At 44.0% G+C, this 12,415-nt stretch overlaps 2 protein-coding genes across 2 annotated transcripts in view; both read right to left on the bottom strand.

The window, feature by feature from the left end:
• Window positions 1-12,415, bottom strand: part of LOC308594312 (CD209 antigen-like protein A) — a 156,834-nt gene that overhangs the window by 28,724 nt on the left and 115,695 nt on the right. The gene's annotated exons all lie outside the window — the stretch shown is intronic.
• The window catches only part of LOC308594281 (uncharacterized protein), a 115,718-nt gene that overhangs the window by 103,031 nt on the left and 272 nt on the right, over window positions 1-12,415 (bottom strand). The gene's annotated exons all lie outside the window — the stretch shown is intronic.

Genomic DNA, 12,415 nt, shown 5'->3' with positions numbered 1-12,415 from the left:
TTCCTAATGTTTAGGTGGAATCTTCTTTCTTGTAGTTTGGATCCATTACTCCGTGTCCACCACTCCGGAGCAGCAGAAAGCAACCTTTCTCCCTCCTCCATATGACATCCTTTTATATATTTGAACATGGCTGTCATATCACCCCTTAACCTCCTCTTCTCCAGGCTAAACATGCCCAGCTCCCTTAGCCGTTCCTCATAAGGCATCGTTTCCAGGCCTTTGACCATTTTGGTTGCCCTCCTCTGGACACGTTCCAGTTTGTCAGCGTCCTTCTTGAACTGTGGTGCCCAGAACTGGACACAGTACTCCAGGTGAGGTCTGACCAGAGCAGAATACAGTGGCACTATTACTTCCCTTGATCTAGATGCTATACTCCTATTGATGCAGCCCAGAATTGCATTGGCTTTTTTAGCTGCCGCGTCACACTGTTAGCTCATGTCAAGTTTGTGGTCAACCAAGACTCCTAGATCCTTTTCACATGTACTGCTCTCAAGCCAGGTGTCACCCATCTTGTATTTGTGCCTCTCATTTTTTTTTGCCCAAGTGCAATACTTTACATTTCTCCCTGTTAAAGTTCATCTTGTTTGTTTTTGCCCAGTTCTCTAATCTGTCAAGGTCGTTTTGAAGTGTGATCCTGTCCTCTGGGGTGTTTGCCACCCCTCCCAGTTTGGTGTCATCTGCAAATTTGATCAGGATGCCCTTGAGTCCATCATCCAAGTCGTTGATAAAGATGTTGAATAAGACCGGGCCCTTTCTGATGAAGGGCTTGTGAAACAGGAAAGATATTTTGCTGTTGCACCAACCACCCCACTGCCCAGCAATCTCTCTGACCAAGTTGGCGGAAGTTGCCTCGGAAGTGCTATTCAAGAATCACTCTATCATGGGGGAATATTGTTAGGATATTTCCGTTCCACCTTAAAAGGGAGCAGGCTTTGTAAGTAACAGAGTCTGCGCATGTCCTGTTCACAGGATGTTTATGTTTGCTGTTCCTTTCGATTTCAGTCGGTCAGAGCCACTGACACAGAACGGTCATGTTTTTCCTCTGTTCTGTTCAACGCTAAATAAAGTCTGTAAATTATGCTCTTCTGCGGTGCAACTTTTGGCTGTGTTTTCTGCTGATAAAGAACAGTGTGCACAAGCTCTGGAATGTGGCAATCTATTTCCAGAACGGCTTCGTGTCGCTAACTGCTGGGTCTGCCTGTCTACGGGAGATCGATGGACGTCCGGCAGCCGGCTTGGGGATGGACAATATCTCCCTGGCAGTTTCCCAACAACAAGGTTATGGGCCCAGATTCACAGCACCTACAGGAGAGTAAAACTGCAACAGACTGCGTTTGAGAGGTACGTGGGAAAAGCGAAAGAAAAGAGGGAGGCTTTTGGCTTTTCTGTTTACCTCGGAAGGAGTCTTTGAACTCCGGAAGGCTTAATTGGCCTGGGAGCTGCGCCAAAGAGGCTTCGTGATTAATGGGCTGCCAAGATAAGGAGTCTCTGAAGTTAATAAGACTCACGGCTAAAGCAAAAAGCTGGAAATGGAGTTTTTCCAAGCTTATGGAGATGCTGACTGTCCACTAAAGTTACATGGGCAGAATTATGAAACCTGGGCAAAATGGTGTGAAAGTTTGCTGCGTCAGTTTCGGGTGTGGCATACCGTGAGTGAGGCCCCCCCGGTTCCTCTGACAGAGAGATGGAAAGCCGATGATTCGAAGGCGATAGACGTAATAGTCTTATCCGTATCGCTTGAGGAAATTAAGACGCTTGCTGGCAACACCACTGCACATGGAATGTGGAATGCTTTGAAAGCTGCTCACAAGCCAGTCATCCCAGCCCAGAGTTTGACTGCATCGGAGGTCCTAGCTGTTTCCCAGAATGCGAGTGAATGCAGGGATGCTGAGGGCACCGGTTGCAAGCTGCAGGGGGAGCTGACCGTCACGTCATCCCAGGCAGCATTCCAGCCTCCAGGGGGAGCCAAGGAGTCGGCAGCTGAGAGCTCTGTTTCTCGTGAGAACCAAGGTCATCACCTTTGCAGAGGCCGGAAAGGCAAAGGTAAACAGAGGCAGACACCTGCAGATGGCCCGAAGCAGAGGGAGGGTGAAGAGCCCGCGCCAGGGAAAAACAAAGCGTTGTTTGCTGGCACAGCTTCACCAAAGGCTAAAGGCACGTCTGCTGACCAGAAGCAGGGGGGCAAGCTGCAAAAGCCCACGCCAGTGGAAAACAAGGTTTTGTTTGCTGGCACAGCTTCACCAAAGGCTAAAGGCACGTCTGGTGGCCAGGAGCAGCGGGGGGCAAGCTGCAAAAGCCCACGCCGGTGGAAAACAAGGGTTTGCTTGCTGTACAGACTGCTCCAACAGCCAAAGGCAGGTTTATTGTTGATTCAGGTGCGAGCCGCCACATTTCGAAGGATCGCCACCTGTTTATCTCCTTCACACCTCAAGAAGGTGAGATCAACCTGGCTGATGGAAGGACGTTGCAAATTGCAGGAGAAGGGACTGTGAAACTTGCAAGTCTGCACACTACCATCAGTAATGTACTTTTTGTTCCAGGCGCAGCAAGCAACTTACTCAGTGTTCCACAGCTTACTGGGCGTGGTTTTCAGATTTCCTTCAAGAGGAGCGTCTGTGTCATCAGTAAAGGCAAAGAGGACTATTTGCATGCAAAGTTTATGGATGGTTTGTTCCATATAACTTATGATGACACTGCTGTTGTATCTAATGCTGATTCTTGTTGTGTTGCGCAGACTAACAAAGTTCTTCATGCAGGTTGCATTCACGATGCGCATCGAAGGTTTTGTCACCTCTCTTGGAAGGCACTGGCCAAGATGCCAGAGGTGGTTGAGGGTTTGAACATCAAACCCTGTAAATTTCACATGAAATGTGTATCTTGTGCAGAGAACAAGGTGAAGGTTGCTCCAAAAGGCAAGGAGTCTAGCAGGCAGGCTTCCAAACCCTACCAGCTAGTGCATGCGGACCTGGTTGGGCCACTTACGCCCTCTTTAGGGGGAGCAAGGTACTTCATGGTTCTGATTGATTCTTTTTCCAGGTACATTCATGTGTTTTTGCTCGGACAGAAATCGCAAGCGTTTCCGAAGTTTAAGGCATTCTGTGCTTGGTTGGAGAATGTGCACGGTAAACGTATTGCCTGTTTGTTTACTGATCGGGGCGGGGAGTTCACTTCTCAGCAGTTTGAAGCTTTCCTGACTGAGAAGGGAATCCAGCATGACATGTCAACGCCCAGATCGCCATGGATGAATGGGCTTGCGGAGCGAGCGAATCAGACATTGCTGCAAGGAATGAAAACCTTGTTGCATGATGCCAATCTCCCTGATAAGTTTTGGGGGGAAGCTCTGGGGAATTTGGTTTACAGCGTTAATCGCAGATTGTCATCACCCATTGGCTGTACCCCCTATGAGAAGATGTTTGGCAAAAAGCCCAACATCAAGCACATGAAAATCTTTGGTTCTGACATGTGGGTACGCACACAACAAACCAACAAGCTTGGGAAGCGTGGGGCACATGGTTTGTTCATGGGGTATGAAAAAGGTGCATACAGGGTATGGATGACTAACTCTAAGTCCATTAAGTTCACAAGGAGTGTTGAGTACAATCCTAAGTGGGGGGAAAATGTGGGAATTTTCCAGAGTTACCCAGAGGAGGATGAAGGTGATGTCAAGCAAGCAGCTAAAGCTGAGGAAGCTGCTGAAGATGATGAGGATGAGGATGATGAGGATGATGATGATGATGATCAGAGTTCGGATTCCAGTTCAGTGGGCGGCGCTGCTGCTGGTGTCAGTGACAGTGATGACACAGCAGACTACAAGAGCGCAAAGGCCTCAGTCAGACCATCTGATGCGTCTGACAATGAACTGGAAGAACCACTGTTCACCATTGGTCATTTTTCTCCTAAGAAAGAGGAGATGAGTCCAGAAGACTTGCGTCTAGTACGTAGGTCTGAAAGGGCGACCAAGGGCAGACCTCCAAAGAGGTATGCTGATGAGTTTGCTAAGACAGCAACTGCTGTTCTTAGTAGCTCAGAGAAGGTGTGGGAACCTTCAAGCTTCAAAGAGGTTCAGGAGTTAACCTCTAAAGATGCTGAGCCTTGGCTTAATGCCATGAAGGCTGAAGTTGATTCCTTGAACAGGAACCAAACTTGGGAACTGGTACCGGTAGTCCCAGGAATGAGACTGGTTGGCAGCAAATGGGTCTTCAAGGCCAAGACAGACCAGAATGGCAAGGTAGTCAGACACAAAGCCAGATTGGTTGCCAGAGGTTTTTCACAGGTACCAGGACAGGATTACCACGAGACCTACTCACCCACAGTCAAATATGAGAGCATTCGGCTGATGCTCAAGATTGCTGCGGAGGAGAAACTGCATGTTTCCCATCATGACATTAATACAGCTTTTTTGTACGGGATTTTGAACGAGGAGCTGTTCATGCTTCCACCTGATGGGATGCAGATACAGAAGGGAATGGTCTGTAAACTGCGGAAATCCTTATATGGTCTTAAGCAGAGTGCCAGGTGTTGGAACACAAAACTCACTGAAACACTGCTTTCTCTAGGTTTTCACCAGGGCAAAGCTGATCCATGTGTGTTTGTCAAGGAGGAGGGGCAAAACAAACTGTATTGTTTATGTTTTGTTGATGATCTTCTGATGTTTTGGAAGAATCAGGCTTTTTATCAAAGCACCCTAGCTCAGCTGAAGGAGCACTTTGACATGAAGGATCTTGGTGAGGTATCCAACTATCTTTCTCTGCAGGTGGAGAGAGACCAAGCAGGTAATTTTCTGGTACACCAAACACAGAAAATTGCTGATGTGTTAACCAGGTTGAATTTGGTTGATGCAAACCCAGCAGACACACCGATGGTGACAGGTTACCAGGTAGACAGTACTGCTGAAGCGTTTTCTGACACAACGCTATACAGATGCATTCTAGGCAAGCTGAATTTCATTGCCAGATGTTCAAGACCTGACATAGCTGTAAGCTGTAATCTGCTTAGCAGACATGCCAACAATCCTGCGGTTCAGGATTGGAAAGCTCTGAAGCGCATAGCCGGCTATTTGAAAGGGACTATGCACTACAGGCTGAGGTTCACCAGTCAGAAGACTGGAGGTCTTGAAATCTTTGCAGATGCAAGTTTCGGAAGTGACACCACGGATGGTACAAGCACTTCTGGAGTATGCTACATGTACAACCACTGCCTGTTTGACTGGTTGTGCAAGAAGCAGACAACAGTGAGCCTAAGTTCCTGTGAAGCAGAACTCAGTGCTCTGTCATTTTCACTCATGGATTGTGAATGGTTGATGCAACTGTTTAAGGACATCAGAGTGTCTGTGAAATGTCCTGTACAAGTGTATCAAGACAATAGATCGTGTTTGGCTTTGCTGAACTCAGAGAGTTGCAAGCAGAGAACCAAGTACTTGCAGATTAAGCTACATCGTGCAAGAGAGTGTATTCAGAAAGGACTCATTCAGGTGTCCTACATGGCAGGAAATGAAATTCCTGCTGATCTGTTGTCTAAGGTTGTTAACAGAGAACAACTTACGGTTTACACACAAAGGTTGCAATTGGGTTGAACCACAGGTACTACAGGTTACACGGAAAGGGGGAGGATGTTAGGATATTTCCGTTCCACCTTAAAAGGGAGCAGGCTTTGTAAGTAACAGAGTCTGCGCATGTCCTGTTCACAGGATGTTTGTTTGCTGTTCCTTTCGATTTCAGTCGGTCAGAGCCACTGACACAGAACGGTCATGTTTTTCCTCTGTTCTGTTCAACGCTAAATAAAGTCTGTAAATTATGCTCTTCTGTGGTGCAACTTTTGGCTGTGTTTTCTTCTGATAAAGAACAGTGTGCACAAGCTCTGGAATGTGGCAATCTATTTCCAGAACGGCTTCGTGTCGCTAACTGCTGGGTCTGCCTGTCTACGGGAGATCGATGGACGTCCGGCAGCCGGCTTGGGGCCATGATGGACAATATCTCCCTGGCAGTTTCCCAACAAATATAATATATAATATAATATATAATATAATAAAGGACAGGTCTTTTAGCTGACCTGTTTTGATCGTCTCTTCTATAGCAAAGAATGGCAGTCTTTTCTTTCCTCACCATAGAAGCTAAATCAATTCAGCAGATCAGGAGAGTTGAACTGAATTTCTCTGATGTTTCCCTAGGGTGGCCAAGTGCAAAGGAGGACAGCTTTCTGCTCTGGCTCTAAGAGTATTCAGCTAGAGGAGGGGCTTTCAGCTGGGGCAGAATCAGGGCAGGTTCCCACTGCACTACAATTCTTCAGCATCGTAGGGTAGCTTACCAATTTCCTTTTGCAGTTGATCATTTATGTTGGCATAATACACCATTTCCTCTGATATGTTTTGAGCTGCAGCGAGTATTTGGAAGTCTAAAAGATTTGAAACAATTTAAGGCAGGAGTATCTGAAATAACAATCTGCAGATATTAAGAAACCATTTTCAAACATTTAAAAACACTTTAGCCTGAAACAAGAAGCAGAGCTCCAGGATGGGGTTCTTATGAATATGAGGACAGACTTGATTCTCTGTGGCTGAGATCACCAATGGAAAGCCTCAGAAGACCCCTGCAGCTGGATCAGACCAAAGACCCATGCAATCCACTATCCTATTCTCATATTGAAAGTGGCTCATGAAGTATCTCTAATGTTCCCCTCCTTTGTCCTCCTTTTCTGCTGGGAATCACAGGGTCACAAAACAATTCCCCACTGAGTCACACAGTAAAGCCAGATATGCAAAGATTACTTTACAGTTTTCTATTATGCTTTCTGAAATCTAAGAAAATACAGGCACCCAAACTCTTTTTCTGATGAATATTGGGTTGCCTTCCACATAGTTCTAAAGAGGGCGTTCTGTAAGCTCAGGAATTTCTCCTTGTGCAATGCAATCTTCAGACCCTTTCCCTCCATTCTGTTCTGATGTGCAGTTTCGGTGATGACATGCAGGGAGAAGTGGGGGCAAAGTTCCTTTGCACTAGTGCTAAAATCTAGCACTAGCACAAACATTGTGAATTAACAGTGTGATGGGGGAGGACACCATTTCTAGTGGGGAGACGTGAGAATCACAACCATCTGCTTTTCTTCATGCTGAGCAATGAAAAAGTGATGAACTCTATTGGGTGATGAGTTTCATTGAATATGTGTATTGCTCACACAATATGAATCCCAAAGGGAACTACAGGAATTGAAGTCCGTTTAAATTAAACATATTCTAGCAAAAGTGAGGATTTGTATATAAAATGCTTACCATCCTTATCCTTATAGGTTGAATCAATCCCAACAACAAAGTTTCGAATCATGGTCATTGCCATTTGAAACTCCTCTCTGTTTTTCAGTTCCTTCTGATCTAATAAGGATGTAGGTAGAAAAGAAATGAAGAAATTGTTTTCTAGCACCCTGGTCTGATGACCTGGGGGAGGGGATACTTGGTTTCAAACTGCTTTTAATATTGAATTTAAATTGCTGACTTTTCATGTGCCCCAGGACCTTAGAGAGAAGGGTGAATAAAAAAATCATATCAACAAAAACATAAATACGATTTCTATTAATATTTTCTTCTCCCTACCCTTATATTGAGGCTTCCTATGCCTTGATAGCGGCTGTCCTGCTGGTCTGAAGTCCCGTTTCCATTTAGCCTGTTGCCTCTGTCATCAGATGCTTTGGCCTTCCTTTGAGAGCTTTAGATTTTTGGGTTTCTAGATACCCCTGTCCTCTTTGTCCTGTGGGCATGCATTTGCCAGGCTGCCAAATGCCCTGCTGTATGCAAATTCCTGGATCATTTGGTTTCCTCCCCCTGAGCTTTGCTTACTTTGAGTGCCCTTTAAATATGAATTAGCTCTTAATATAGGCCATTTGTTCATCTATCTAGTGCTATTTTTCTAAAAAAAAGAGGCACTGGAACTCACCTTAAATATCTCCCTTGTTCTCTTAGATTGGCAACAGAGCCCACCTGAGAGGGGCTGGAACTGAGTCCTGGTGAATTCCGATTGAAAATAGCCCTGCATATATCTAGATATTTAGGTAGGCTCTGGACTCACCCACTTTGGCCATGGCCTTATCCTCTGCAGTCTGTTTTCCCCAAGCACTTTCCTTCAGGGGAATGGAGCCTTAGCAGAGTACAGGGTGGTGAGGATCAGGAATGGGGGCTCTCCCCCAGCAAATGAGGATTATTTGGGAAAGGAGCAGAGAATTGCAAGCTGGGAAAGGGAATTGTCCAGGGTGTTCCAGGGACTTGTGTTAGCCTGTGCTTCTGTTCCAAGTGCTGGAACTCAATTATTCAGGGAGAACAAAACAGTGTCATTGCTCTCACTGGGTGACAGCTGTAACTCCCTCCATGAGATCAAAGAGAGATGAAAGGGATAAATGGAAGGTGGATCCTGCCATCTCTTTTTGGAAATGCTATTGGAATTGAAGGAACGCCCGTGACATTAGTTGCAAAGAATGCTAATTATGTACTTACATAGAAGGAAAATCAGCAGTGTCATGGCACTAAGGATGCAAATCTCAAGTATGACGAATCTTTCACCCGTTGGAGATTGGAAGAAGGTAACCAAGTCCTGAAAACCAGATGCTTGAAGAAAGACAATTCTGCTTTAACCATCGGTAGCCAACATACCATTCCCAGCCCAGGAAAAAGGCTTCCATATGCTGTGGCAGCCATCAGCCAGAGACAGTCACTTGCTCAGGGGGTGGGCACTTGGGAGGATAAGCAGGTGGAGATGGCAAGGTGAGATGCCTTGCTGCTTGAGGAAACTTTTCTTACAAATGTCTGGATCAGAAGACAGGAGCCTTAGATGTTACTTTCTGCACCCCAGACAAATGACAAGATGCCCCCTCCATACATATAATTCCACATACAGAAGCTAGACTTGCCAGGCCCTTGGCTGATATTTCGATGCTGCTGATGGGGCAGCAGACTAACTGAGGAGGTGCAGTGCAGCTTGTGTGGTCTTCATATCTCTACCCACCCCAGCACCTGCTACTTGAGGCGACTGCCTCATTCTGCCTAATGATGGAGCAATTCCTGGCTGCACAGAGTAAAGGAACACCACAGCCAGCAGCAAAGAGTGTGCTGAATCCTGGGGTTTCTATGGGGATTAGGGGATCTCTGGCACCCAAAGAGCTGTGTGTGCTACTCTCTGCACTCCTCCCTAGCACAACATGACTGGTTCCACTCCCTGCCTGTCTCTCCATCAACTTCCCTTTCCCATGCATTCCTCTTCTTTATGAGAAACCTCATCCCATATGACTGTGCTGTATACAGACCACCAGTTTCATTTGCTGCTGCTTTACGCTTTCTGGGCATTCCATATCTTCTGGATGTTGCACGCCTTGCAGGCATTGGCTTCCCCGTCCTCTCAGCTTTCTCTAGCATGCAGGATAAGAATATGAACATATTGGTTGGGTGGTGGGTGCTTGACCTTCAAGACCCAGAGTATGTCTCTTGTCAAGCATCAAAGCTCACAATATTTGCTTTTGTTGTCCTGCACTTAATCTCTCTTGGAAGATATTTGGCTCTCCCAGAAGCAGAGCATCTCTGCAAATGTAGCAAACAGGAACCTGATACTTTGGAGCATATTTTCTTTTCTTCTGATTTGGCATTTATGCCAGAAGACAATTATTAGAGGCCTTACAACTTAACAGGCTCAATTCTATGCCACTAACGGTTAAGGATCTGCTCTCGGACAGGAATAATCAAATTACTTTAATAGTGGCTGAATTTTTGAGTGTTGTCCATGTAGAAAGACTGGGCCATTATAAAGAGATTTAGTGGTTCTTAATTGATCGGTGATGTGGTAGTGTTATATTGTATTATTTATGCAAATTGATTTTCTCTGGAGTTAAAAAACTGACTGGGACAAACCTTGTTATGCTGAATTCGTATTTTGCACAATTTGTATATGGTGTTTGTTTGATAATGTGTGGTTTGCTATGCCTAATAAAGGATTGACTTTTATAAAGAACCACTTAATCTTTCTATTACAGGAACATAAATTTTAAAGTAGATGCAGATCTACAAAGGTCAAGGATTTCCTTAGTACAAAGTTAATATGCACAACAACTTCAAGTCAAAATTGGGTCTCAATGAGGCATTTCCAATATTACACTTTGGTGTCTATCAGTATTAGACAATTCTTTCCTATAAAGACATTTTTGAAACGTCTTTCTTTTTCTTTTGCTGGATCAGTTTTAAACCAAAAAGATGTTCCATATGGATTCCAAGGAATTTTTAATTTTTTTTAAGGTAATATAGCACATTCTCATTTTGCATTCTATATCTTTCTAAACTCCTGGACATCTAGTTTCTAGAAGTTCAGTAAGCATTTGCAAACAACTGTTATGGGTTTGATCCATATGTTCACTCTATACCGTATTTATTTTACGGGGTAAATCAAATTTGGGGCAATCTTCTTTGTGAATGAAATGGGTTGATCTGTACATCAGCTGATAAGGTCAGATGGAGTGTTTTTGGTTCTGCTATTATTGCAGCTGAAATCTGTTACTGGTGTGTGCTAAAAAGAAATATCTTGCTTTGCAACATTCATTGGTGTTTATTTAGAGGCTATCTGCTTATGTCAAGATTACTTACTGTGCCAAATTACCATGCCTAAAGGTCCAAATGCCTTTCAATTTTGTGTTTGTCCCTTCTGCAGCAGCAACTAGAGCTGTTTTCATCAAGATACCAGCCCTCAGGCTGAAAGTGGCTTCCCCATAATACATTGCCAAATGTTCACCATTTCATAGATCGTGTGGGATCTATGAGGTCTTCAGATGTTCCTGGGTGCCAACTCCCTCCATCACAGGCATCATGGTCAATGGTTGGGGATGACGGGAGTTGTAGACCAGTAACATCTGGAGGGCCACATGTTCCTCACCCTTTAAGGAAGGTATATACATTTAATTATATAACTACCTCCTAATCATCAGAAAAGATGGAGTCCTAGATCTGGTCTCAGTTGGATGCATGTAAATCCAATTGAGTCTAGCAAGACTTTGGAGACCATGAGATGGACCTGGAAAAGAAACAGAGGGAAGCTGTTACACAGGCTCTCCAAGTGTGCCACTTTATTTTCTTTTGGCAGTGACCCAGCCTGACATCTGATGCTGCAGCTGAAGGAAGGAAGGAAGGAAGAAAGAAAGAAAGAAAGAAAGAAAGAAAGAAAGAAAGAAAGAAAGAAAGAAAGAAAGAAGGCTGTTGTCTAATTCTGTTTTGAAGCCATCTGAGCTAGCAAATGGGTTTTCCAAAGACTTGTATTTTCTGGATCATGATCCGGATCATGATCTGGATCTGGATTGACAAACTGGGCCCATGAATCAGAGCAGGGCACCTGTATTGCCAGAGAATAAAACAGAATGTGATTTGCCATGTAGCTGTAGCTTTAATATAAGGAACCTGGCTGTTTGAGAAGAAGTGAAAGCAACTTCATGACTTGGCTAGCTATCAAACACCTGACTGCATGGAGACGGCGGAAGAAGATTGGAAGAAATTTAAAATTTATCTTAAGAAATATTGCAAAATTAATGAATGTTAAAATGTTGTGGTTATATAAAGTAAGGGATTACAGCTGTTAAAGATTAAGTAAAAGAAAAGAAAAGGAAAAAATTGGATAAAATTAAGGGGAAGGATTTGCTGAAATAATTTTGGGAATTGGAATGCAGAAAGGGGAGGTATGGGGAAGTCGATGAAGTAAGTTTAAGAAAAAAGGAGTTGAAATTATACGTGTTTGTTTGTTATTGTATGTATATCTTTGTATTGTGTGTATTGTATGTGTTTTTAAAAATTTGTGAAAATTTAATAAATATTTGTAAAAAAACAAACAAACACCTGACTGCATGAGGGATGGATGGAGCAAAGTAACCTTACATTGACTGAACTGCACAGATAAAGAATGCAAATGAAGGCTCACACCCACATGTGTTGACTCCCAGGTCAGATCAAAGGATGGGAATGGAATTACATCATGAATTACATCTGTTGCCAGCTTGGAATGAGACCTTCACTATGGACTATATAAAGACCAGCAGCTGGTGACAGGGAGATCTTGATACATTGTTCTAGGCTCCATACCAGAATGTGAAGAGAACGACCGTCTGCCAGTCTGAAGTGTCCCTGATAATCCTTACAGATCTCCTTTGGCTGGGGAGACATGAAGAACTAAACCTATTCTATCTGTTTTATGATTATTGTGGCCTAAGATCTTTTGCATAATAATAGTAATAGTAATAATAATAATAATAATAATAATAATAATAATAATAATAATAATAAATCATACCCCTCGCATCTGGCTGGGTTTCCCCAGCCACTCTGGGCGGCTTTCAACAAAAGATTAAAAATACATTAAAACATCAGTCATTATAAACTTCCCTAAACAGGGCTGCCTGCTTATAGATTATA

Source organism: Podarcis bocagei, assembly GCF_964188305.1.
Source record: "Podarcis bocagei genome assembly, chromosome: 9".
Classification (NCBI taxonomy): Eukaryota; Metazoa; Chordata; class Lepidosauria; order Squamata; family Lacertidae; genus Podarcis; species Podarcis bocagei.
The sequence above is the reverse complement of the archived record's forward strand: the minus strand, read 5'-3'. Positions and strand labels throughout refer to the sequence as shown.